The 27,340-nt window shown below is 43.5% G+C and overlaps 1 protein-coding gene across 5 annotated transcripts in view; it reads left to right on the top strand.

The window, feature by feature from the left end:
- Window positions 1-2,253: 2,253 nt before the first annotated feature.
- Window positions 2,254-27,340, top strand: part of LOC130522782 (beta-1,3-galactosyltransferase 1-like) — a 69,855-nt gene continuing 44,768 nt past the window's right edge. For 4 of the 5 annotated variants that reach the window (XM_057027495.1, XM_057027496.1, XM_057027498.1 and 1 more), the window contains exon 1: window positions 2,254-2,377. The gene's annotated coding sequence lies outside the window, so the exon portion shown is untranslated. The remainder of the gene's footprint in view (window positions 2,378-27,340) is intronic. The other variant, XM_057027494.1, reaches the window with a different exon arrangement.

Genomic DNA, 27,340 nt, shown 5'->3' with positions numbered 1-27,340 from the left:
TAAGATTTTATTGCTGCTCACACACGTGCAGTGACATGTAAAACAGGACACTGTGAGTGTCCAGAACTACTGTTCCCTCATCAGTCTGAGCACATTCTATTTTCAGTTAAGTGATTACTCATCCAAACCCTCAGATGGGTGGATTTCATTCATCCCTGAGGCTGATGTTAACCTGCCGTCAGACTAGGTAATAAATTTGATCGTGTGGCAGGCACACATTCTAGATAAAGGTGAGTTATGCTAGTTTACCCATTGAACGGCAACATGAAAATATAGAAAAAGTGCACCAAAACATCAGTGACAGTAACTAAGGAGTAGCAAATGGTCATCAAGATGTTATTGTCAAATTAAATTAGAATGTTATGGTTTATGTAATCGCTCATCACATTCCACATTTTATACACTCTCACTAAAGTTCCTATTTGCCTCCTTGAAAGAACTTAATGAGGTCGCGCGAACAACCACAGAGTCCGTCACGTCCACAACTCAAGCTCATCTCACGGGCGACCCTCCATTTTGTACATAGTCTCATATCTGAAGGGAGGCAGAGGACCTTTGCGCCCTGTGGACCTGGACAAAGCTACCCTCTGTCTTGACGAATGTGTGTTCGTAGCCCGCCCATGTGAAAAAGACATGTTAGATATCTGTGCTGACTGAACGTAAAGGTTTAATCTGAATTTCCCAGATGACGTGCACGGTGTATAAACCTCTGTCTTAAACTAATAGAGCTGATGGCCACTGAGCTTTAAGAATACAGACTGGTGTTACCCTGCTGTGGCATTATTGCCTGACGCACCTCCTCCGGTGGCCATGAAATGCCTCGCTGCAGGATCGCCAGCTGGGCGCCACGATCCTAGACATTACCCCTTTAAATCCTTAATGTCCATGGTAGTCATTATATGATTAAACATGTTCTAAATAGTGTAAGTTAAGGGAAAATGTAAATACGTTGTGGACTGCTCAACATCTAACATCCAACATGTACACTTCTATTAAGTCAAGTGCTCACGAAAGGAGAATAAAAGGAACGGATTTTCTTTTCAATTCAATTTTAATGTCATTCAACCTCAAACCAGAACCAGCCTACACAGCAAACACTCAACCTGTTCGGAGCTCTTTTGCTATAAAAGCAATTATGGACCTGGAACAAGGACCTAGATTTTCTGCTTCGGTTATGTTACTCAACTCAAACTGAATATTGAGCATGTTAAATATCCAGTCGGGTCAGGAGGACGGAAAAAAAGAGCTACAGCCGGCTACACCCCACAGACCTCAAGACTCCCGACCAGAGGACAGAGGGTCACGTAGTGTGAACCGCACGGTGACCTGATGACTCTGAAAGTGCAGCGTGAACAAGAGCCAAGTGATCTTATGATCTTGCTGCTGTTGATTCACAGACAGCTTCAATCCCTCTTATGCCCTGTTCACAGTAGATGATTGTAGCCCAATAGGCCCAGCGCCAACTGGTTTTTGTTCTCCTCCCCCAGATCGGGGTGAGGCAGCCGTCAAGCTTGGCTTGGTAAGTCTGAACACCGCAAGGAGAACATTGTTCTTTCTGTGTGATGTTGCAATGCCACCATCTCCTAAGGCATCCATGTGAAGTCATGTTTCCTGTTCAGCATCGTTCTGTGTTGACCCTGGCATAAAGACTGGAATCACTTTCAAAGACTGCATTTACAAAATCTGTGGCGCCTCCAAAATGAATTACATCTAACTTGTCAACATCAATTCCATTCGCTGCAGTCGTGTCTGCGGGATGGAAGTGGAGATCAAACCGATCCAGCGACTCTTCTCTGTTGTTTCAAGTAAAATTGTAGCGGGGCAATTTTGTCTGTTTCTCTAACTCCCCAACTACGACACCATCTTCCAGTGGATGATGTGAAAAAATCTGTGGGAACTGGCTCATAATTTTGACTTTGTTTCACGTCATTGAGATTTCCTATATGGTAATTCCTGGTCCCCTGTGTCATAATTAGTACGTTTTATTTCAGCTTTTAAAAAAAAATCATATTTCCACTTTAGTATCTAGTATTAGTATTTTTTCTCGTTAACTAGCTTCCATCCACTTTCCCATCAGATCTGTTTCAGGTTAAATTTGTAATCTTGCCGTTTATGTTACTTTCGGCCGGATTCCATCAGATCCGCTCAACGCAGCTGCAGCCTCCTCGCCCTTCATTGGCTGCATCAGGGCGGCCGCTGATTGGTCGGAGCCTCTCCTCCGCCGGCAAAGCCCCGCCTCTTCCACGAGCGTGCGGCCAGACGCGGTGAGCGGCAGATGAGGGATGCGCGCGGGGCTGAGCGGAGCGGACTCAAACCGGCGACCGAAGGACAAGTCCGGGGACAAGTTTTGAGGACGGCGGCACGGATCGAGACTACGGTAGGTGCTGACAAATGCTGAAAACTGGCGTGCGCGTCGTCTGCGCGCATCCCAGACTGTCCGCAGGTTTTGTTTTTGTTTATGGGAGTAAAATTGTGACGCTTGAAGTGTATCATCTGCTCCTGTGCGAACTGAGTCCGGCCCTGTCGATGCTGATAAAGGTGGTGGATGTAGACAAGGAGGACCAAAACACCGCCTGAGCCCAACGGGGACAGGGGAAAACTTGCTATATTGATTTGCGTTTGAATTTTGTTGTTTGTCGCATGTTGTGGAGCCCCTGCTCGAGAGTTGAGCCTTGACTGACAGATGTGGGAGTATCATCTAAACGAGGAGCAGGATCTGTTTGATGGGGATTATTGCTTAAAGAGTGTGGTTTTAAAAAAAGGAGCAAATCCAGATTAACAGATGACAAGATTGTGTTTTTCATAAATCTGTGCACTTTGTGCCCTAATGTTTAAACACTGTTTATATGCCTGCTAATCTGACATGTAACAAGTGAAATCCGCTATCCCTGTTTGACTGTATGACGAGACGAGTGTCACCATGTTGCGCTTTATTGCCGTCACCGTGCTCCGTGGAAGGGAAAGTAAAGCAGAAAGGTGAGGATCTAAGCCTCACGGAGCTTGTTGTCAAAGGGTCACAACACAATTCACAGTGCGGTGTCTCTTCTGGCTGTGAACCGGGTCTGTAAGCCTTCAAAAATCCCTCTGAGTGATTTAGTTTGACAGTTGCTTTGAAGCACATGCCGGGATCTCAAAGTCATCTCCCACCTGCAGACCTGATCCTCTTTTTTGGAAGTACAATGGCTCATGAAGCTGTAGCGTCAATACTCCTCACAGTTTACTTTAAGGTCATATCGGCAAAGCATCTCGCAGCGCCACAGTCTTCTACTACCAGCAGCTCCGCCAAATTGGCTCATTTTAAGCATGTGTGCTGCGGCGCCTGAACCGGGTAGTGTGTGGGAATAAAAAAGGGATTGAGGGATTTTTCATTTAATTTCGGAAATGTCCCTCAGCACTGCATTCATCTCTCCTGTGATGAAAAAAAAATACTGTGGTTTAATCTCAATTAGGCTGTGACTTTATATAAAAATGGGCCACACATGGTCAAGCTCGGATGAACATGAGTCAGAGGAGGTTCTGGTCGCTGGGCTTGACAAAAAAAAGGCATTTTTGAATCCTGAGAGAGATAAATTAATTTTGGTTGCCTCTTTTTCTCTCAATAGAATGAATCATGTCCATTTTTCTGAATGCCACGGAAGTTATTTCCTGCCTCCAAAGTTCCAGCAAGCCTCCAAATGTAGAACCCCATCATCACTGCAGCTGTTATATTATGATGATCCAATAGCTCCTACAAAGAGTCCTGCAGAAGTTGCTCCGGCTGCTGGCGGACCACTCTGCGTCCTTAACTTGACTGCTTACTTCAGTGTGTTGAGGGGTGCACGTTATCAATATGCTGCGAGAGGGAGGGGGCGGGGCGTGCATCCAATCGAAGGTGGTTTCATCTCATTTAACCCTGGTGCTGGGCTTTAATGCGTGAAGCCATGTTGCCTGTCAGAGTTACTGGTCCTTTGAGAGTTATAGAATTGATCTTTTGGAATAAATAATTTGATGCCCTTCTCACTCACAGCGCAACATCGGAAATTGAAACCTTTTTTAGGGCTGAAATGAATCTGTGAGGAGCCCCAAGGCGAGACCAGCTTCTCTTAATTACATCATATTTTAGTCCTGGAAGTGATCGGAATTCGATTTACAGCGTGCTGCCGGATGAGATAAACTGCATGTGACAGTGATGAATGACGCCTGCACCGACCGCAATGGGGAAAAATGCGCATTACAGATCAGCTTATTAGGTCATTCACCCTTTTCATAGCTGACTTTCTCTCGATTGCAAATTCAGACCTTTTGAAAACCACTATTTAAACCATCTCTTGCTTTTTTTTGCTCCCACATCGGTGCCCTTGCTTCATTCTGAGCCATTCAGAATTCATTGCCTTTCTTTGGTATCAACACTCAACCGTCCTCAGACAAATCCATCAATAGCTTCCCAGGGACATCAGTTTCCCTGCAGAGTAAGAGGCAGAGGCCCAATCGCAGATACCGACATGTTTATGGGCTCATTGGAAAATGAGACACTGGCAGATGGTGATTGACATCACATCAGGCTCAAACGCTCTTGGTCCTCGTGGAAATATGCAGGAACGCTGAGGGAATTGAGATGCACAGGCGGATGTTCGTTGGTCTTGATGCGGCAGCATGTTTGACTAATTTAAAGGCATCCGGCTTCGCATATGTGATATAAAAAAAATCTCATTCTGACTGGTTTTCTTCTGATGAATGAAAGGTTCAACATTGTGCTGTAAAAACCGTAAAGCTTGACCGAAGCTAAATCCTTCAGGACAAAACCCGAGTGGATGTGACCTTTAACCTCGCCAACCGTGACTGTCAAAGGTATTGAGGAGGACTGTCTGCAGATTCTTCAGAAATATTAAAGCCTCTGCCCATCAGTCTGAATGTTCCCCTTTTGGTCGAAATGTAAGCTGAGCATCGCAGTGAACACACCACTATAATTAGGTTTTCACTGTCATAAAACCGTTTTTTAGCGATGGTTGATACCACTTTTATCAGACTTTTATCAGATTTTGTTTTCACTCTTGAGTACCCATGATACGGAGTGCTGATACCACAACACTCGCTTAGAGCTTAAAACAAAGGCAAAGATGTAAAATAATTAGTTTGCTTTTTATATTATCACGTCTTTTTGGGTTAAATGTTTGTGTTTTTTTTTTTTACATCTGTGTAGCGTTTTGACTGTAAAGGTTTTTGAGACTTAAATCATTAGCTGGCAACATCGGCGTGAGTCAACAAACATGTCGGACTCTTTGTCTAGAAGTGAGTTTAGTGCAGTGGTATTATGAGTGGAAATGAGAAATGAGAATTTTCCCTTAATAAGATAAAAACAAACCATTCGCAAAGCATCTTTGGCCTTAAGAGAGCTCCTCAGGGGAACAGCTGTTAAGAGGAGGGAGGAGGACTTTTAAGAAGCCTCAGAGTATCTTAAACAGAGAAGATGATGGAAAAAGAGAGCGTAACGAAGAGATATTCCCCATATATTAAACAACAACAGTGATTTAATAAGATCTACAAGCTCGTGCGGGGATAATGTTTGGTGGTCTGTTTGTTTTTTGTCTTTTTTGGTGAAAAGGGTCGGCGTAATAGGCAGCCTCGGCCTACACCTTTTCAATTAGCTCCGTTCCTCGTTGTTTTTTCGTTTATATTGATAGAAAATATCATCTGTTGGGGGGGTTAAATGCTAATCAAATAAACTAAACAATTTCCGCTCTCGCTTTGGATGGCAGCACATACCAGCACTTCTCACCCTCATCCCTTGTGCATAAAAGGAGAGGGAACGTCGCACTGATTTGTCAGGCGATGGGATCTAAACTCTGCCTCTTCCCTTGTGCTGTGATCTCCAGGACCTTTGTTATCCTCCATGAGCTGTGTCAGCAGCAGCACAGAACAAATTCAAGACTTTGTAGCAGCCATTCATAGCTTTCAGAAGACTGTGCCATACCCAGCAACGGAGTAAAACCACGCCTCCTCACTAAGATAAAAGTTCCATTGGCAGCTCCTAACCAATCAGGACATCTCTGGTGGTCTCTTAAATATCTAAGGGGGGAGTAAGAGTGCTTCTTTGATTTGAGAAAGTCGATAAAAAGCTTTTATACTTAAGTCTGAGAGTTAATCCTTGAAATTCTCAGCATGTAAGACTGAAATGGCATTCTGAAATGCTTGATAAATACGGCAGTAAAGTGACGGCAGTAAAGTGACGGCCCACTGTGGACCTTCATATACTGCACATGATTTTATGTTCCCACTGATTACTGGTGGGAGGAGGCTGTGACTCACAGAGTGTCTTGTTCCATGAGGTTTGGCGCCGCCGCGCAGCATTTTTCTCTGATTTGCCTCCTTCACAGAGGGCGCTCACTGGTCTCACATTGATGTGCTCCTTCTCTCCGTGTTTTTCAGCGCAGCTCTGCAGGGCTCTGCTGCATGAGCTTTGGAAAGCTTCACGGGCGGCCGCACGTTTCATCCAATGCGATCGTTTCTGTGAAAGCCGAAAGTTTGCTGGACCATTTGATAATCTCATTGTCCGCAGCTTCACCACATGTGTCTCCAGTTCTGCTTCCACAGGCACAGATGACCGATTCAGACGGATGAGCAGCCTGAGCGTCGAGCTCCCTATATTTAATGGCCAGCTCTACTTTGCTTTGGTAATTCACGCACACTACACACTTTGAGGTGTGATTTGCACCTGCCTCCATTTCCTGCCACCCATCTCCCTCCAGCTGTGGTTGGATGTAATGTTGCCATCCCATTACCAGCAGTAAGGGCTTTGCTGCATAAGTTGGCATGAAATGAATGCGGCACTGAGTGTTCTTGCCTTTGGTTTTCTTCTTTTCTTTAAATTGGGCTTTGACAATATGACAAGGTTTTGTGTACTTACTTCACCAGCGCCCCAAGACAACAACGCAACAATGATGGCTGATTTATTTAAAATTGATTAAAGGAATGATATCCACTCCTTCACTCATTTAACATGTGCCTCCAGAGCAAATACGGCAGCACTGCAAAATGAACTTGCAAATTCTCACTTCTTCTTTCCGGTGTCTCATAAATTGCGATCTGGGCCGCAGCGAAAAAGAAAGAAAATGTTTTGTGAAACAGTTCATCCTGATGTGTGGGTTAATGCATCTGCTCATCTCTTATAATATCATTTTGAACACGCTCTTATAGTCTGCGTGCACGCAAAAGCACGGCTTGAATTATACACATTTGTAAACACAGACCACATTAAAGTTTAATAATTCAAAACCACATGTCAAAACACTCCTAAGCCTTACTGGGCCGAACGGGGACGAGTCGAATCGCTTCTGGAAAAACTGTAAACAGTTCAAACCGACCGGGATGACAGAATATTCAAATGAGGTGCAAAACGATGGTTATTAACAAACTTAACGTTAGCAACAGTTGTGAATTAGCTACAGCAGCTAGCACTTTACAGCATTTTATTATCCCGTGAAATTCGGATGACGTGTAATAACACCAGCAATGAGCAGCTGTACAAACTTTTACAAAAACAATGGCAAATTAAGAGTAAATGCACACACATAAATCTTTACTGTTAATTGTCATGGCTTAGCAATCGGCTGGCCAGTATCCTTAACTGTTGAGTTCCCCGCTTTTTATTATTATTGTTGTTGTTGTTTTCAATACTGAAAATAGTCTGTGCAAGAAATGTGATGGCTTTTCAAAACGGTATCAGACTTCATTGCAAAAAAAAAAAGGGTCTTTAAAATTCTAATTTAAAGTCTGATTTCCTTCCACAGGAAGCTTTGTGTTGTGGGTACGATTGTGCCTTATCTCTGAAGCCACATGGGCACCTTGTCACTGTGATTTTGAGGCCGTGAGCTTCAAGTTGACGTATGCCATCCTGGCGAGCACATCTGGAAGCCCTTTGGCACATGTAACTAAATGATACCAAATCTCGTGCATCAGAGGGTTATTCTTAGAGAAAAGAAATACTATTTTGCATTGTGCTTTTCCTTTGTCACAACAGATATTGGAGGCTATGCATGTGCCCCCTCCATTTGCTAATCCTCTTTAAGGGCCTCACGTGTTTTCAGGCTGGTATTTATATCTATGTGTCTTATCGGGATGAGATGAATTAATCAAACACAGAACTGCAGTCGCACAGTTCTTTATGTCGCGCACGCTTCAGATAACTCGGGGTAGGGTGTCTCATTAAATGCAATTACTGAATTTGCACAAACATCATCAGATTGTTAATCCTAGGTTTATTATAAGCAGCATTACTTCAGGTGTGTTTGATACACCTGATGCATGTCTAAGTGACTTTATCTTTCGAGGGCTATATGTAAATTTGACATTTCCCTTTCAGAATGATGTCTGGCAAATTGATTTTGAGGGCAGGAAAATTAAATGCAGAGCAATCTTATCCCCTTCCCAGTTGGTCTTGTTAACCAGCTCTGCCCTCAGCAGAGGAATATGTTTACATCAGACTGACACATAATAAAGTTACCGGGCGAAGCTGGACCCAACAGGTGTTTCCAGTCAAGCAGCCAAAGACGCAGGATGTACGATGAGGTGAGAGGACAGCGAAAGGGATGTGGTAATCCCAGGGCTCTCAGAGAGGGGGTTTGATATTGAGTCACAAAGGTTATTTTTGACCTAACTCCCTTTATTGCTTATTTTATACACTCTAAAAAAAGACCGTGAAATGTACATAAAAACATTGTAAAATCCCTACAAAAAAATCTTGTAAACCCAAATACATATATTTTTTGTTTAAATCACTGTGAAATTTTGTAAACTATTAAACAGAATTTTTTGTTAGATTTACTACAACAATATGTGATTTAAATGGAATTTATTTGTTAAAATTACAAATATTGGTAAAAGAAACCGGGAAATACTGCAATACTCATAACAAAGCAACTTTGATAAATTGACGTGCAAATATTGCAAAAACTATTGTTTTAGTCTTTTTTTAAAAAAAAAAAATACAAAAACTATATGTTATTCCCTTCACAAGTTTGTTCTTTTATCAAAATTATTCCTTTTAACATTGATGAAATTATGTTAATTGAGGTCAACCAAATGTGATTTCACACAAAATTTCATTGTAACGTGAAACCGTTTACTGCCTATCTATTTATATTTTTTTAAAAATATAAACGTATAATGACATTGTTTTTAGTAGCCTATTGTACTGTTCAATCTTAACCCTTGCTTTATATATTTTTTGTCTTTAAATTTTAATGCATTACAGCCCATTATTATTATTGTTGTTATTATTATTAATAATACAATGATAATTATTAATATTATTGTATTTATTTATATAATAATTCAAATAGAAAGCCAGTACTGGTACAATATTCATAATACTCATAATGGGCAGTGCATCGTCATCACTGGCTAATCAACCTAACAGCGCCTCTCTCCAGAGGCTGATACCTGTGCAATAAAGCCGCCTCCTTCCGAGACTTATTTTTTTGAGTTTAAAATTGCGCGGGTTAAGCTCGTCTCTGATTGGATAATGATGGAAAGGCGCGAGCTCCTCGTTGACGGACACAACGGACACCACTCGCGAACGGGTCGGAACAGAGCAGAAATCGCAGAAATTTTTCATTTCAAAAGATTTTTACAAAAAATCGACACACTACATACAAGATTCTGCAGGGTCTATAGTGACTGCGCAATTGGAAAGTCTAAAGTTTGCACGGTAAGTTTTCTTACTTTCTTTGGGAGACCTAGCAAAAATGTGTGCTAATAGCAAATGGCTTAAGTTAGCAATTCTCCATATTTCAGTACATCAGTTCGTAATTATTAAGCAGAAAGAGACAGACAAACACTTGAAATTTTAAAAATGATCACCTGTGTCTTTTGTAAAAAGAAATTGGTTACGTTAAGATGCTATGTGCAACATTGCAGAGTGCATAGGAATGAGCCACGCTGTCTTTTCAAATGTGTTGGCGCCAACTGTAATAAAACCTTTACTACTTACTCGGCTTTCAAGGGCCATTTTTACCGTGTGCACAATATACTTGAGCCACAAGCTGTACCTGTTGTTGTGGATTTAAAATGTGCGGTTTCTTTGTGTGTCCGCCATTTTCAAACAGTGAAAGAGCTAGTGTCACACTTAAAGGATCACATTGGTGAAGGCAGGTCTGTGTCATGTCCAGTAAGTGGTTGTAAGCACGTTTTTACAAGAAAATCCACATTTACTTCTCACATGTGTAGGAATCATAAAGAATGGATTTGAAGAGAAAAAGGCTTCTCAACTGCTTGACCACAGTTTGTGTCCACAAGAGCAAGAGATTCCATCAGACTTATGCAAGGCTTCAGAGGATGCAGGGACAGCATAGTGGCTGCTCAGAAGATGTGAAGGAGATGCTGCTGCTTCTGCTCAGCTACTTTGATGAGAAGGAGGAGTCCATGTTCTTCCATGTAGATGATACATGTCTGGCAGAAGAGGTTGAGCTAGGGCAGGTGCCTCTGACACCCACTATTATTGTCTCTGGTAAGTCTCTTGCATATGTGTCTGAATTTGTTATGTGAGTGACTGAGCTATGACCACCACACACTTATTAATATAACCTGTTAAATTATAGGCCAGTCCTGCTATTCCTCAACAAGGTACATGCTGAGTCTGGATCGGAACCTTGTCAACACAAACATCTCTTCCTTCATTTCTGCATTGTGGCTAATGTTTGGGAGCTACTACTGTTTCAACATCCATTATCCATCTGAGCTGGCTTCTACACTGGAGTTTCTTCAAAGGTGAGTAAACATTTCCTGGGACCTGGAGTCCGGACTGCACCCAGAGCCAAGGCCAAGAGTCAGACCCAGACTAAGAGCCGTAATCACACCTGGTCTTGGTGTGGGTCTGATTCTCGGCCTTGGCTCTGGGTGCAGCATTGGTTTTGATATGACTTTGAGTCTTGGCTCGGACCCAGACTCAGACTGTTTGTTTATATATGGATGTGTGTATTCATTCATTCCTATAGTCTCCTTTTAACTCATTAAAATGCTTAATATGTTTTTATATGCTTTTATTCTACTGGTGTTTTTTCTTGATAAACCCAGAAAAAGGAACCAAAGTAGAGAATAAAAACTCAAAGCGTCGTCTCAACGTGAACCCTCGAGTTCTGACCCTGATACAGGATCTCGCTGATCATGAGTGGCGTGAAGGCTAAACAAGGACTCTGTGTTGACTCCTAGAGAAGAGGTGCTGTTAATTTTCACTTTGTTAAATGTACAACATGCAAGTTTTGTTTTAAAGGTGCATTTTGTAACTTTCTATGAAGAGGTTCTGCCACCTGCTTGTTGTCCTTGTTATCCAACAATGCTCCACAGTATTGTAAAAATCTTGTCTATCTTCAATTACTCAAATAGAATATGTTTTAGCAAAAAATAACACAGATAAAGTATGACCTGTAACTCTGTCTGTTCAGCAGTTAAAAAGAGCCAATGCTTGAAAGTTCTTTGTGTTGGGGTCCAGGGTTGTGTTGCTGGTTTCTTCCTGCAGTTGCTTGGAGGAGCCACTCATCAGCCACAGCTGGCGCCGCATGCAGACGCACCTGCGGGCTCTCTTCAATCTACCGTGCTATTTACCGTGCTATCTTCCCTGCTTGTTCGAGGTCTCCATGTCGTCTGCTGGACCTGTGAATGTGCAGAATCGGACTCCTGAGATTCCTGCAGTCCAGGAGGACTGCCTTTGTGTCTTGGTGAACGTTCGCAGGTCCAGCAGACGACATGGAGACCTCGAACAAGCAGGGAAGACGCAAGGGAAACAGGCAGAACAAAGCATCAAAGCCACAACACACAGGAGTTCTGTCCTTAAATGGCACGGTAGATTGAAGAGAGCCCGCAGGTGGGTCTGCCTGTGGCGCCAGCCGTGGCTGATGAGTGGCTCCTCCACGCCACTGCAGGAAGAAACCAGCAACACAACCCTGGACCCCAACGTCTTTGCATGCTCTATATTTTGAAAAAATGAATCTAATTGTTTGCAACTAATCACAATGGCTGTTCAATAAATTTCCTAAAAGTGATATTCTCTTGTCTTTTATCATGATGTATTTTTGCATTTTTTTGGTGTAGTTCTAATCATTTTAAACTGATTATTAAAACATACAACTACTGCATATAATGAGTAGCTTGTATGTAGAATATACAGAACAGCTCCATTTAACATGCAAAGTTTTATTGTTCTACCAGTTTAAATCGTTTTTTGCCTGGTAGTTCCACATTAATTTTACAATTTATTGACGCATAATAAGTAGTTACATGTAAAAAGTACAGGAAATGATCTATTTATATACAACAATGATCCATGAAATTGATAGATTTTTTTTGTAGAATTAACAGTTCAGCCTTGGCATTCACTGTAAAACCATTTACATATTTTCTTTGTAAATTTATCTACTGTCCTGTTGGTTTTTTTACAGGAATTCTCTGGTAACCCCAGCTGCCAGCGTTTTCCTGTAAAAACGACGGTCTTTTTCTAACAGTGTATTCACTGGGTTTACGTTTGGTCTGTGAAAACAACCCTCTTGTGTTTTATTGTATTTATCCAGACCAGCAGATATATAAAATGAAATTTTATGAGGGCTAAACTGGATAAAGCTCCAAGTGGATGCTGCTTTCATCACTTAGTTTGCATTTCCTCAGGACACATTATCTTCGTTCTTCAGTCGCAAAACACTGCCGAAAAATAGGAATTCTTTATAGTTCAGCAAATGCCGACCTGCTTATTATCCTGGAGTCCCTGGATGTCTAATGGCTGTTTTACTGCAGTGGGTCAGGAAATTTGCCCTTGATAGTTTGTAAATAACACACCTTTCTTCAACACGATGGATTGTTTTCTGCCCCATATTCAGGGGGCATTTAACTCCACTTTCAATTTTTGCAGAAATTGGGCAGTTTGGCAGGATCTGGAGACCATTTCACCCCATATTTTGACTAAATTGCTGTTGTATTGTGCCTCACCTTCTCCAGTTACTCCTGGTTTCTGGTGTCCTTGGTGATATTTGATTGTCATCAGATTATGCTGTTTAATCTGAACATAAGAATGTCAGCTCTTCCTGCTTGTAAGGTTGGTGTAGGTTTGGAAGCGTCACCTATTGTCTGTGCTCTTTTAGTTCAAATGGCTGCTCAAATCTCCCCTCCTCTCCTCTCCTCTCCTCTCCTCTCCTCTCCTCTCCTCTCCTCTCCACTCCCCTCCCTCTACCCACCCCCCCATCAGCAGGAGGGTCCCCCTACATGAGCCTGGTCCTGCTCAAGGTTTCTTCCTGTTAAAGGGGAGTTTTTCCTGCCACTGTTGCTTGTCTGGGGTCAGGCCCTGGGATTCTGGAAAGCGCCTTGAAACAATTTTGATTGTATAAGACGCTATATAAATAAAGATTGATTTGATTTGATTTGATTTGATTTGATTGATTTGATTTGATTTGATTTGATTGATTTGATTTGATTTGATTTGATTTGTGTCAGTTTCCTTCCATCGGACCTTCAATTTCTTGTAGGCACACTTAGAAAGCAAACCCCTGAAGTGCTTCAACAGCTCTTTTCTTCTTCCACGGCCACCACATCAAATTGATTTCCATCAAATTAAAAGCCTTCAGTTTTCCAAAACAGTCATACCTGCTTCTTGCAGCAGGCAATAAAACTGATTTGCACAGCCTGAAAATCTGTGAGAAATGCGGATTTCACAGCCCACTTCACCTACTCGGAGATCATCATCATCATCGTCTGACGCAGTCTGGCTTTTTCTTTTTTTACACTCTAAATATAGTCGAGATGATCAGCCAGTGATCCCAAGAAATTACAGTTAATTTGTCACAGACGACATTAGTGGGAAATGTTCATCCCAGTAGGTTTTCCTGCATGTTCTGTTGTCTTCCCGGGACAGACGTGTTCAGGGTGAAGCGTCACAGTGGGGTTGGTTTTAAGAGCAAAACCTTTCATTTCTGGTTAGGAGCCCTTTACTGTGGAGAGCCACTCTGCCATAAATGTCAGATTGGTAGATAGGCACAGTCATGGCTGATCTTCTTAAACCTTCACGCCTCTGGTCACAAGAAGAATATGCAATAGAAACTCCAAAAAGGCTTAAACATTAACATGAGAGGCTGGACTGCCAGACAAATATCTTTATATTTAAGTTTGTTTACTTAAGGGAGGCAAAACAATCGAGTTGGAGCATTTCCAAATGCACATTTAAGTTAAAACCCACCAGAGATGTGCGATCGCAGTGAGCCCTGTGTTGTTGAAATGGAGACAAATGGAAAACAATATCAGGAGTGCACCTGAGCACACGAGTGTTTTCCTTTTTTATTTATCACACCAGATGCAGTTTATTTCATTGTTTTGACTGTGTTCCCACAGGGGCAAAGAACACGCGGGATTTGTGTGGTATAATCCTTTCTTGGGGTGTGTTTATTCTCAGGCATTCAGGGCACATCTTTATTATATTTGCACTCCAGGCAAACAGTGCACGCTTATCCTTCCAGAAAAACCCACTCTGTGCACTGTGTGTATTTGAATATTGTATGTTGCAACGCATTAGCCACTGCACTTTGCATGGATGCTTTGTAACACGACTACGATAATGTGACAGTGATAAATGACTTGTGTGAAGCTGCACCACTAAAGATCCTTTTATCTGCTTAGATTGCTTCAGGAATGTCTGTCTTATCAAGTTGCCGTCACAGGAGAAAAAAAAAAAAAAGAAGACAGGAAACAGCGTAACACTAATGTGTGTTCTGCTGCTATGCTCACTGTGTCCTAATATGTGAGGCCTCATGTATTTCACATTGCGGTTGATTACATTTTCTGGATGGTTTTTCATATTTAATCAGCTGCAGGCACTGTGGGTTTTTACTCTCAGAAAGTGGGCATTAATATCCAATGTATTCACATCAGCGGCGTGCACTTTGTTTGCATTTCACTATTTTTTTTTATTTCATGCTTTTATAGACTAGATTTAGCTGTTTCATGTGCTCGCCTGAATATGAAATCTGCATGTAAAATGTTGGAGATTTTGCCTCAGTATTTAGACAGATCGGGTTGTTCTTTGGCCTGATAAGATGCAACTTTAGCCAGGTAAATATCATTGGACGGGATCATTTAATTTTCTTTTTAATTTCCAGTTAAGTCTGGATTGTAGCTTGGAAAATAGTCCCATGTCAAAATTAAGAAAAATAGTTTACTAATTTACTGTCAGGACTGTCTGAATTATGTGTCCTCTAGAGTTTGGAGTGGGGGTGCAGACAGAAGCTCTCTGCCACTGACTCCGAGGAAATGATGTGTTTACGAGCTCTGTGCTGTTTTCCCTTCTATCACCTCTCCCCGGGCTCTCTCTCCCCTTCAGCCTGGATATTTTTTCTGCGTGGCAGCTGTGCATGTGATTTTGATATTTTTCTTCCATTGCTTTCATGATCCATCTGACCTAAGGGGGGGGTGGAAATGTTGACTCAACCACGGACGCCTGGTGACCTTTCCATCAGGTGCCGCGCTGTGGGGCAAAGTTTGACGCAGAGCCGTTTAATCGGGTGCCGGCGTCTGTCAGGCATGGATTTGTTGCTTCTCCACTCTCGTCTAACATTGGATAAAAAAAGGGAATTGACGCTTGGATAAAGCAGGACAGCTTATGTTTGTCATCTGTCTGCTGCAGCTGTGACAGCCCTCCCATCCTGACTGTATTCAGTCGTGCTTAATGAACCAACGGATGATAGTCTCGCGTTGCTGTTTGTGGGATTGCCGCTCTGACTCCCCGCAGCCTCTGAGATGTGTTTGATGTGCTGTGACGCCTAAAGATGCAGCAACAGTCGTGCAGGTTCAAAGCCGAGCACACAGCTGTCCCCACGCATACCAAATAGGACGCAAAGAACTGTGCTGCAGCGGCGGGCTGCAGCTTTCGATGCCATTTGGTTCAACCCCCCGGATAAAAAGTGTGGCCGCTAATCTGTCATGTTAAATAAAGATTCATTGACTGTAGCGAGTTTCTAAATGTCAGATAATAAAACCATCAGTCAAGAAGCCACCGCATTCAAATCCGAGTTTCTGGTTAAATTTGGTCGGTGCGGCGCGATGATGCCTGTTGTTTATTATTATTCCTGTATTTTGCTCTTCCGGAAATTACACTGCGCTGAAATCAACAACTTGAAGAGAGAGAGCGAAAGCGTTAGGGCAGCGACTCCCAGCAGAATCAATGACAGAAATGACATTTACAACAAAATGAGAAAAATGTAGCAAGTGACATGTGACCTCTTCCTCATTAATAACAGTTGTGTCCGCCTGCTGCTGGGAAAAGGGAATCAGACTGGACAAGTGACTGGACAGGGAAAACTGTGGAGGTGATGCCCAGAAATACCGATATATATCATCTCGAATGTATGTACCATTTCCCAGGTTGTACATTCAGTAATGAGACGCACTATAAAACCAGTTAGCAACCCTAAGAAAATGGAAGAAGTGATTATCTACCTATTTATATTACCAACGACTTCAGTGACTCCAAGTGAAGCCATCTTATATATCATTCAGCCTGTGAATTCTATGCCATCCTATTAATTATTCATCCCTTTTTTCTGTTATTAATAGCTCGGGATGTTGTATTTTCAGTTGGATTTGTTCAGAGGTTGATTAGACTGTGAATGAAGCAAGAAAAAAGAAGCTATTAACTTTAGTGTGGATCCAGCAGGCGATCGTGCAGGGGTTTTAAATTACTGGTAACAGGACAGGAGATCTTGGTGGAGGTCTGGAAGTAACATGATCGTTCACAGCAGCTACATGTTAGACAGAGTCGTAAATATTATTATTACAAGAGCCGACTCTGCCATAATTCCTGACAAGTTGCCCGTATTTGTGGCTCTGTTTGGTAAACAGCCTGGCAGTCCGGGGCTGAATACTAAAATGAGACTTGTGAGGATGTAGAGGCTCTTTCCTGTCTCTCTGTTTCAAGCTTGGTTTTAAATGTGATTTCCAACTTTATCCTGGCCAGCTGAGAATAAAAAGCACCATTTTTATTCAAGCATCTGTATTCCTGTGCTAATAGCAACATATACGCATACATTATTCTCCCAGGGCAGAAAATCGTAGGCAGAAAAAAATCCTATTTGTTGCTTCTTTACCTCCTGAATAGGTCGATCTCTTTCTGTTCGACAGCAGGCTCACCCTCTCCAATCATATATGACATTATTGCTGTCTTCCATCACTGCATCCACACGAGAGGCCTGCGGATCATCTCGGTTTAGACTACAGGAAATGTGTGATGTAAACGCCAGATTGCGCTTCACCCCCTATTCCATCACTTTATGAAGCCCTATGATCTAATGAAGGAGAAAGGCACACGGACCTTGGAAATAAAGGCGACAGTTCCATGGATACAGAGAAGGAAATCAGGAGGCGGCTGTTTCAGCAATGCCAGACATCCATCTGTGCAAAAATACTCTTCCTCATTGCTCCTGCTGCACCCCACGCCGTCTCTGTGTTACCGTCGCCTCACTCAAGTTTATCATCTTCTGCTCTGCGTAGATCCCTTATTGCCTTTTCCACCCTCATCTGTCCGCCCGGCTGAAAAAGGCCTCCCAGGAAGAGATTAGCAATCCAATAACTGGTGGAGCATCCACCTCAGCAGCAGGTGCTCCCCAGAGTGAATGCTGATGAGAACAGGCAGAACTCCTTAATAACAGGCCAGCCGGTGTTTGCTAACAGCCGGCTGCCTCCCAAAAGCCTCGACCTGCCAGTGGTCCACACCTGCTGTCGACTTATAACCACTTTGAATGTCGGTGTCAAACTTTAACGCATGGGGTTTCCTGCGACTTTTGTGCTAACCAACCAATTAATCCTGACATTGAGACCAGTGAATGCAATTCTTGCTTAACCAGTGTTTATTCAGCATCCCAGTATAAAGATGATCCGCTGACACATTTTTTTCTCTCCATTTAAAAAGTTAAAAATAATGAAATGTGAATGCCAATTATGTAGGGAAGCTGCTCAGTAATTAGGTTGTGATAGTTACTTAGTGTTGTTCTGTGATTCTTTTATTGATGTGAATCTTAAAGCAGGCTTCTTGATTTCACACACAGGCCATAATCCCGTAAACAGATTGGGGCGTTAATCCCAGTTTTCTTATTCTTTTCATGGTGTATTTGTGGCATTCATTTGAGGTCAGTTCCAAACCCCATAATCTCATCTGCTTAATAATCTAGGTCATATTATTCGCAGCCACAAGATTTGGATTTAGATCAGACACACTGAGCTGCAAAACCAAATGAATGCAGCATCCTTAGCCTCAGATTAATCTGATACCATTTGATAAATGTTTATTATTGACTCTTTTATGACGAATGTTGAAGTTGTATAAAATGACTGACGATTGTGCAAAAAAATTACAGACGAATTGAGGGAGAAAATTGAAGAAGGCATCGTTTATTGTCAGCAGGACTGAGACATTTCATAATACCTGGATCATGGCCACAAACATCCCTGAAAAGACTATAGAAGTGCCGACTTAGTGGAGAGAGCGCGGCATTTTCTGTTGCACACAGGAAAGAGTAATTACGAGTCATCTGGCTTGTCCATAAATCCCTGCTGGCTTTGGGCTGCAGGCTGTGCTGTGAACGCTCTCCTGTTATCTGGATGTTATCTGTCATTTTTTCCCATTTTTCTCAGGCGTGTGTTTGTGATAAGGAGTCGCTTCATCAAGGGTTAGGCGCCGTGATTCAGCAGAAGGATTTCACTTTTTTTAACAAAATCACGACGGCTGAATCTCTCGGTTGTCTTTTAGATTACAAACGTCGCCGACAACAGAGATGTGGTCTTCAGATGTTGCAGCAATCATTCAGAATATCAGTTTCTGCTGTTTTCAGTCCAAACATCAACCAGGAAGCCAGGCAAGAACGAAGACTATCATAAAATCGCAGGTTGTTTTGCACCTCGTTGTTTCATGGAGAGGCGGGATAAGAAACCGGTAAATAGGAGGTGCAGGTGCAATAAAAGATCTTCGCTAATTGAGGGAAGCTCAGGAGCAGCACAGGTGCAAATATTGCAGCGGGTTCGCTGAATCCTCCTCTTCTCTGTACTCCCGTAATTGCTGTTAGCCTAATCTGTCCCCCCGGCTTTCCCGTCTGTGGGAAAAACCAAACAAACAACAAAAAAGCAGAGCTGCGCAGTCGTCTGGCACAAGGATTGGCATTCACCAGCCTTCACGATGAGGAACAAATGAAAATCGAATCACTACGCCGGGAATTTAATGGAAAAGATGAAACAGGATGGATGGGAGGATACAGCGCCGGCGCAGCTACAGGTGTCCTGGGAAGCAACGAGGATGCCAGTTTCAGACTTTGGCACTCGCAAGCTGCTGATGTTCCAACAAAAGATGGGCTCGTGTCAAAATTAAATGGACTGCTGGAAGATTGTGCGATGGTAATTGCAACAGACAAGGCCCCCCTCCTTCATCAACATCCACTGAGAGAATCCAGCCTGGAAGAGTTCACTTTCTTTACAATGTGTCATGAAAAAAGCCTGAGCTACTGAAAGACGGAAATCCTTTCTGCATTTTTCTGACATGAGAGAGAGGTTAGTTGGTTTGTAATTTGAGTTTTTTTTGTCTATCCTATAAAGCCCAGTCCAATTAACATCTTCATCTCAGTAAATATAGTCAATGTAGCCTCTTTGTCACCATTTAGTTTCCATATAACCAGTTAAATTTAGATTCTGGTTTGCACATCTGTTAGTGTGAGGCCAGTGATATAAGGTCTGTAGTGAGCCAGAAGCTTCACTCCAATCACATTCATCTCTGCAGTAGTTAGCTTGGATTAAGTAGCCAGCCTAGCATATGGCAGCCAGCTTTCCCCCAGCAGGAGTGCAACAGATGCTGTTCATAGACTGTTGGTTGATCATTTTGAATCAGAACACCAAATGCAGGTACAAATGCAGCTTCCGAAAAAGGCTCATGCGATGTAACTGGAGTCCTTCGTAATGTTCTTTCTGTGTATGAACATGAAAGAAAACAAGGTGTTTCCTTCAGGAACAGTAAATGGCCTCTTTTTCTGTGTGTTCCTCTTGAATTGACAACACATCATGCTTTTCAGGTTGTTGTTTTTTCTCATTCTCATCAGCTCCAATCACATAAGGCCTCAAGCTGTAGACATTGTCTTTTTTTTCCTCAGATAGCTTTTGAGGCTACATTTTGCTGTTTACGTTTATTTCAAAACAACTGCGCTATATTCTGCTAACATACCGCAACAGACCTATCCTCAGAACTCCCAGCCGTCATTCTTTGGGAGAACCCTGACAGCGAAGTGAAGCTGACAGAAGCAGCCTCCCTTCTGTGCGCTTTCGGATTATAGATTGGTCTTTTAATAATCAATGACAGCGTGCTTGTCAGAGCAGATTAGCGGGATAATCTTCGATGTGTGCCTCCATGATGCTCTTTACTGTACATCTCTCAGGAGCAATAAAAGGCCCAGATTAGAGCGTCTGCGGCCCATGGTTGCCACCATATTCTTCTTCGTTGAGTGGTTTTATTACGTGCCGTTCCATCCCATTGCTGTCAGGCTTTTGTTTTGGTGATTTTTAGATCTGAGGTTGATGTTTTCAAACTGATGTTATTAAAATAGGTTGTTTGACGGCCGGGCTCCCAAGGCTGCGTGGACTCCCGGCTGTAATGTACGTGACATAAAGACTAACGTTAACTTCCTCACCGCCCGGCATCTTCCCGTCAGAGTTTGACCCTCTTGTTCTCTCCTATTGGGCTGTTGGCGCGTAAGCATCATTCCTCCCATCCCTGGCTGATTTCCCAGCCTCGTTACAGCTCGATAGAGGTGAGGCAGCGAAAGCAGCGATGGATGATGAGCCGCACGCTGTGGGCAACAAGTGCATCTCAGTAATTACAAGAAACGGACAGCGCTCGAGCCTGGACATAGCTCTTCAGAGCCCACACTGCGTTACTTCACAGCTTATATTTAGACAAACGGTAGGAAGCGGCTCTTTATATGAGCAGCTCTCAGTGGGAGCCATTGTGTCAGGATCGGCAGCAGGGATTTAGAGGCTGAGGGCTTTTGAAATGTTATTTATTCATACGTTTATTTATTTATATCTGCTTCGCTCTAATGCTGTACTTACATCTCATAACCCAGTTTTCTAAGTGTGCATTTTACATGCTCGTTATGATAAGATATATAAAAAAACCTCTAAAGATTCTAATAGGATTGGTGGTGAGGTCCTCCCCTTCTGGATGCTTCTGGATGTTTCTTCATCAAATGCGCTGAAAAACATGGTTGGAGGTTGTTGAGGTTTTCTATAGAGTCCAAATGAAAGGCCATCATATGCTAATGATTATACAGGGGAGACTTTCTGGACAGTTTCCTCTGCATGCCTCCTGTCCCGGATGTGTAGATTCCAGGTGAAGCTCAGGAGCAGACTGGGACAGCTGGGAGTTCTTATTTATCTGATGCGGAGTTTTAAGAAAAGAGGATTCGAAGCAAATCTTGTCGCAGACGTCTCTGTCGACCTGCTGCGTCGCTGTCCGGCGATTTTTATAAGATAAATAAATAAAAATGTTGAACTAGTCTCAGTTAGCTTTTACAGCACAGCTGTAGTGAGGTTTCAAAGGGGTCATCAGATGAAAAAAGTGGCCCGATGAAAGACACTTGCACGCACGTTATTAATGTCACACATGACCACCGAAATACACAGCACAAAAATGCGCGTAGAATTGCAATCTTTGGTCATTTGATGAGATTCAAGTGTCTCATCCTCGCATCTCTTATGCCAATTAGAAACACAAAGAGGGAAAATTATCAAAAGCACCACTGGAAGTGCAATTTACGGTGAGGTGGGGGGAGGGCCTTCCTTTGCTCCTCTTTGAAAAATGAATGTCAATGGAACTTTGAAAGCAAAGGTTAAAACGGTGATTTGAATTCAGCCCACAGCTCCTCTAATTTATTCCCAAAGTGTTGCTCATTTATGGATCTACTCCATATTGAGGCCAGATTTCCATGGCGGAATGTCACGTGAAACGGCAGCGTGTCCAAGAGGAGACACTTAGCTCTTTGTCTTGGCGTTGCAGGCCAGGCTGTGACATGTTCACCCCCTGAAGTTGAATCTATGGCCTTTAATGTAAAAAAGGCTGACCCCCTGTCCAGGCTCTATTCATACACACACCATATTCTCTGGTGTGTGTTTGGTTTTGGGCTGATTGCGTTCATTACTCTCTGTCAGTGGGAAGATTTTGCATTGCGGTCTCTGTTTATCCGTTTAAACAGCAGTGCAGGGCATATTAGTGGAGTTTGTTTGTGACTTAATGGATTGTAAGGAAAGTCTTTAGCTCTAGTTTAAACCCCAATGAATATGCTTAATGTGCAGTATTGATCTTCTACCTTTTGGTATTAAAGTTTATAATAAACAATTGAACAACAGCAAGAAAAGTAAAAACTACTGAAAAAGTGAAAACAACCAGCCTATTTTTTTTTTTTACAAAAGCTGAGTTTTCAGCAGGTTAAACATGAGGAAGTAACGGTCTTTCTGCTCAAAGAAAGGATGTGGAGATGTTTTGGACCCTGCAGGAATCCCGAGACCCACAGGTTCTCCTCCGATGGTGTGTGCATCACCTCGTCTCCTGCTCAGCTTTTCTGTCTCTACCAGGAAAACGTGGAAACGCGTAGCCTGGCGCGTTTTGCAGCCCTGGAGAATGCTATCACGTCTCGTGGCGCTTATGACTCTCACGCTGATTAATGGCTGGAGGTGGAGGACCCATGTTGCTGCTTTGATGAGGCAATTTGTACAGTTCTGCAAGAAAACAATGGTAGTTCATTTTATTGCAACGCCTCTCCAGGGATATATCGGCACGGCAGCTTCATTCCACACTGAGTTTAGGCTGGTGATAAATCCAGACTCTGTTGCACCAGGGATGGGTGGCATCACGGCTCGTTCTTCAGTGGCACGTGTTGTTCGCGACTCCATTCAGATGTCTGAAGTCTGCGTCTTATTTTATAAATACAAAGTCTGAGACTGCTAATGCTGTTACTTTTCATATTCTCCCTCCGGGCGTGCAGAAAGAGAAAGCCAGCTTTGGATCATTTTATCACCCTGTTCCAAACACCACGCTCGAAGAACAGGACTGCAGCGATGCCTCTGAGCTGTGTGTTCAGCAGTGTGGGCTTGCAGCTCGGCACATGGCAGTAACAGAATAGCATGAATAGGCCGCATTCATGTGGATTTTGTTCTTTGTTCGACTCGGAGCCGGGTTCATGTAGGGCTGCCATTTACTGCTTTTCATACTCATTTGAAAATCTGGCTTTTGTTGGTCATATTTATGAGTCACATGGCGTAAAATATTACTGGACACGGTTAATCAAATGAACCGAATGAAGCCACAAGTGAAAAAGCTGGATGAATGGGTCCGTATGCGTTATCCTCATTTATTATTTCTATTAGTAACTTGGCAAACTGTGTCCATCAGGCTGGGTTTTACTGTTAGTGTCATTACAGTCATCATTATTTAGCTCCTAATGAGAGCAGTGGGACCCTTGGCATAACTCGGTGTCCAAGACACATTTTTCTAAATTGCTGCTTCGCAGTATTGAATTACCTACTCTAAAGTCAATGTGTGTGCTGAGTTTATATGTTGGCTGAGAGGACTTTCTTGGTAATACAAGCAAATCATGATTATTGAGTGTGTTTTCAGTCTTTCTTGCTTATTTTATTGAATTCACTGAAAGAAATAACAGGTGAATTGGTAATTATCCAGTTAATACACAGGTAACACAGGAAGTCAAGGATGTCCTCATGTCCTAAGAAGAAAAAGGCCTTTAGAAATAAAGACAGGGAGGAGATGAAAGAAGCGCAGAGGGAGGTGAAACGCTACTTGAAGGAGGCGAAGAACACCTACAGGAAGAAGGTGGAGAAGAAGCTGGCTGATAACAACATGCGGGACGTCTGGGAAGGTGTCAGGACCATCACTGATCACAAAGCCAAGACGGAAGGGGGAGGAGTGGAGAGGGCAAACGACCTGAACCAATTCTTCAACAGGTTCAGTCAGCCCACTCCACTCCAATCCTCTGCCCCCCTCCCCAGCAGCCCAGCTCCCCTCTACCAACCACAATTTCTCCCAACCCCACCTCCCCTCCTCCCTCCTCCACCTCCCCTCCCTCTACTGACCTCCCCCTCCCACCCTCCCACCTTCTACCACCCCCATCCCCCTGCTCTCACCATCCCCACATCCTCCCTGCTTCACGGCTGACCAGGTGAGGGGAGAACTGAGGAAGCTCCGGCCCCGAAAAGCAGCTGGACCGGATAGAGTCTGCCCCCGGCTCCTCCAGACCTGTGCTGCTGAACTCGGGGAGCCGCTACAACGGGTCTTCAACCTCAGCCTGGAGCTGGGGAAAGTGCCCACCTTATGGAAGACGTCCTGCATCATTCCAGTCCCCAAGAAGAACAGACCGAGTGAGCTGAACGACTTCCGGCCGGTGGCACTCACCTCACATCTGATGAAGACTCTGGAGCGGCTCTTCCTCAACCTCCTCAGGCCCCAGGTGCAGCACGCTGAGGACTCCTTACAGTTCGCCTACCGGGACAAGGTCGGTGTAGAGGACGCCATCATCTACCTGCTGCACCGAGTCCACTCGCATCTGGACAAGGGGAGTGGCACAGCGAGAATCCTCTTTTTGGATTTCTCGAGTGCCTTCAACACGATCCAGCCCCTTGTCCTACAGGACAAGCTTCTCCAGATGCGAGTGGACCCCTGCCTGGTTGCTTGGATCTCCAGCTACCTCACCGACAGGCCGCAGTTCGTCAGGATGAAGGACATCACGTCTGACACTGTGGTCAGCAGCATCGGTGCTCCACAGGGGACTGTGCTGTCCCCCATCCTCTTCACTCTGTACACCTCGGACTTCTGTTACAACTCCGAAATGTGTCACATCCAGAAGTTCGCAGATGACACAGCCATCGTTGGCTGTATCAGAGACAACGAAGAGGAGGAGTACCGGTGCCTGGTGAGGGACTTTGTTGCCTGGTGCCACAACAACGGTCTGCAGCTCAACACCTCCAAAACTAAAGAACTGGTCATTGACTTTGGGAGGGACCGACCGAGACCTAGACCAGTTCAGATAGGAACGGAGGAGGTGGAGGGCGTGCAGACCTACAAATATCTTGGGCTGTGGCTGGACAATAGGCTGGACTGGACAAGCAACACGAGGCAGCTGTAGAAGAAGACCCAGAGCAGGATGTACTTCCTGAGGAGACTCAGATCCTTCAACATCTGCAGGAAACTCCTCTGGATGTTCTATCAGTCTGTGGTCGCCAGCGTCCTGTCCTACGCTGTGGTGTGCTGGGGGGGGAGTGTGACAAAAGCAGACCTCTCCAGGCTGGAGAAGCTGATCAGGCGGGCCGGCTCGGTGGTGGGGATGAAGCTGGAACCTCTGGCGACAGTGGCAGAGAGGAGAACTATTGACAAGCTGCGGAGCATCATGGACAATGTCCGCCACCCTCTGCACACTGTCCTCCACACCCAGAGAAGCCTGATCAGCCAGAGGCTGCGCCTCCCCAAGTTCAGGGCCAACAGACTGGGGCACTCATTCATCCCCCGAGCCATCAGACTGTTCAACTCCTCACTGGGGGGGAGGAGGGCCAACAGAAGGACTGGAACAACACTGCAATAACATAATACTGGGACATCCATTCATTCATCCATCTATTCATTTATTTACATTTTTATAGTTTTATATTTAAATTCTATTTTTAATTTATTCTATTTTATTTCTTATTTTATTCTATTTTTATTATCTTTAATAGGTTTAATGGTGTGTAATGGTGGTGGGTAATTTTGTACAGTGCTGTATGTTTCTTTGGAGATGCTAATTTCCCTGATGGACACCCCTAAAGGAATCAATCAATCAATCAATCAATCAATCAATCAATCAATCAATCAATCAATCAATCAATCAATCAATCCCTAAGTAATTAGATATTAATCAATTAAAAGCAGTGATGCTGGTAGATGAAGAAGTCTTCAAGGTGTCTCCAGCCTGCCCGGGGCTGCAGCAGCAGTTTTGCCTCTTTGTGCTGAGTTTGCGTAGCAACTGGCTTTGTGTGTTCATTTTTCAAGTCGGCAGTCGCTGACAGTTTCAGCTGCTCAAGTTTTTTTAAGCTAACAAATGTGTCAGTGAGCACGAACACGTTAAGGTGTGGGTCAGGGCCATTATAGCATACATGTGCCGCATATATGGATGACTGCCCTGCGGCAATTATCTCAGCGTGCAGCAGGTCTGCTTAATAGAGTTTTTTTTTCCATACATGAGATTCACAGCCCTGCAGAGCTCTGATTATAGACAAGCCCTGTCCAGAGGAGTAAAATAAAGCAAGTAGTGACTGTGAAACTGAGAACTCAGCAGTGCCAGTAGCCCAGGTCTGGTTCCTGAGATTGTCTAGGACAATGTGTGGAAAAAGAACCCAGAATTTTTAGGAAACCCAAATACTGCCAGAAACCACACAGAGGCATCAAGAGAACTTGCAAAAAACTACACACCACATTTCCCAACTGCTCATTTGGAAAGTCATGTGAGAATTTAACATTTGTCTGAAAACCCAGGAAGAGCCTTGAGCAAAACAATGATTATTTTATTTCTGCAATAAATGATACGACCGTGATTATGTTTAACTGTAGGTTTTACAGAGACCAGCAAACAAAGCCTCAGGGCTGAAAATTACCCCTATGAAATGTTGAATGGAAGAAGCATGTGGAATGATAGGGGTTTTTTTTTCCGTCTTCCCAGTTCAACTTTAAAAGTGTGTGTAATCTTGAAAATGGGCCTGAAAGATTGTCAATCACATGCAATTCAGAGCACTTTGCTTTCACTTTGAGATGCGTCCATGCGTGTTATGGGGTAGCTGTATTGTACCCTACATAACATCGGGTATAAAAGTCTATGCGATCTATAAACGAAAGGCAAACTGTGAGTTTTGAAATAATTCTTCCAAAACTTCAAGTCAAGAAGTGGGGGAGATTGAAAAGAAAATAACAGTTGTAAATACAGAGATAGAAATTATTCTGTTTTGCTGGCCGCTCATGTTGGGTCGCTCCATGCATAAATGAATGCAGATCGCTGGGTGAAATCAGCACAGCTGAGAACGAGTAGCTCAGCGCTAGAAGATGGCACTAATCGGTCCCCTCGGCCTGTACAACTGTGCATGCAAAACCCCCTCAGATACACAAACAGCCATCCAAACATCGACTAACATTTCCTTATACAGTCCCTTCCCGCTTTGTGTTCCATGTCCACCGATTTCTAGGAGGGAGCACACGCTTCAGGTTATTATAGAGCACAGACACGGGATATTGTTGACAGGGTTGGCCTGCTGGTTTTCCCTGGCATTC

The sequence above is a fragment of the Takifugu flavidus genome, chromosome 3 (assembly GCF_003711565.1).
Source record: "Takifugu flavidus isolate HTHZ2018 chromosome 3, ASM371156v2, whole genome shotgun sequence".
In the NCBI taxonomy this organism is placed as follows: Eukaryota; Metazoa; Chordata; class Actinopteri; order Tetraodontiformes; family Tetraodontidae; genus Takifugu; species Takifugu flavidus.
This window is presented reverse-complemented; position numbering and strand designations above follow the sequence as displayed.